The sequence below is a fragment of the Corapipo altera genome, unplaced genomic scaffold (assembly GCF_003945725.1).
Source record: "Corapipo altera isolate COAL_440 unplaced genomic scaffold, ASM394572v1 2b, whole genome shotgun sequence".
In the NCBI taxonomy this organism is placed as follows: Eukaryota; Metazoa; Chordata; class Aves; order Passeriformes; family Pipridae; genus Corapipo; species Corapipo altera.
In genome coordinates this window covers 35,648,520-35,649,580 of record NW_020884874.1, presented here as the reverse complement: position 1 = coordinate 35,649,580, position 1,061 = coordinate 35,648,520, and the positions used below count along the sequence as shown (strand labels likewise).

Here is a 1,061-nt window from a genome sequence, read left to right as displayed (position 1 = left end):
CTCTTCTCCAGGCTGAACAACCCCAGCTCCCTCAGCCTCTCCTCATAGGACTTATGCTCAAGTCCCTTTGCCAGCCTCGTTGCTCTTCTCTGGACTTGCTCCAGCATCTCGACATCCTTTGTGAACTGAGGGGCCCAGAACTGGACACAGTACTCCAGGTGTAGCCTCACCAGCGCGGAGTCCAGGGGAAGAATCACCTGTTGGCCACACTGTTCCTGATCCAGGCCAGGATGCCATTGGCCTTCTTGGCCACCTGGGCACACTGCTGGCTCATGTTCAGCTTCCTGTCAATCCAAACTCCCAGGTCCTTTTCTGCCTGGCTACTCTCCAGCCACTCTGTCCCCAGCCTGTAGCGCTGCATGGGGTTGTGTTTATTTCAGCAGCCGTGCAATTTACAAATAAAAAGGATTAAAGTGATAGGGAACTGAGCCCTCGGGAAGGCTGGGGTTTGTTGCGGTGGCGGCAGGAGCACCGAACTCTCAGCCGTCCGGGTGCCGCTAAGCCCCAGGGGGAGCCAGGACAGAGAGGCCGAGGACGCGCTTCCCACCCGCGGGAACCGGGATCGGACGCTCCGACGGCGGGTCCCGGCCGCACTCACGTCCCCGCTGCCGGGGCCTGGCGCCGCCTCCCGGGGGCTGCTCCGCGCCGGGGCGGCCGCGCTCGGGCCCCCGCCACACCGACTCGGGCCACTCCCGCCCCTCCGCGCCGCTCCGCTCCCCGGGGGGAGGCCACGGCCGCTCTGCCGGCCTCCCGCACCGCCCCTGCACCGCCCGCCGAGGGCGGGCCCGGGCCCGCGATGGCCCCGCAGGTAGCCGAGGTGGGGAGGGGGCCGTGGGGGGGTTATGTCACTGCCGCGGAGGGGCGAGCCTGGGGCGCGCCCCGGCGCCGCTGATTGACAGCGGGGCCCAGCCCGCAGCCCATAAAGGCAGCGGCGCGGGGCGCGGGGCCGCGGAGGGACTTGCGAGGGCGGCAGCCGTAGCATCAGCATCGCATCGCATCGCATCGCATCGCATCGCATCGCATCGCATCGCATCGCATCGCATCGCATCGCATCGCATCGC

At 67.8% G+C, this 1,061-nt stretch overlaps 1 protein-coding gene across 1 annotated transcript in view; it reads left to right on the top strand.

The window, feature by feature from the left end:
- Positions 1–727: 727 nt before the first annotated feature.
- Positions 728–1,061, top strand: part of THBS2 (thrombospondin 2) — a 34,263-nt gene continuing 33,929 nt past the window's right edge. Inside the window, exon 1 of the mRNA XM_027634059.1 lies at positions 728–808. The gene's annotated coding sequence lies outside the window, so the exon portion shown is untranslated. The remainder of the gene's footprint in view (positions 809–1,061) is intronic.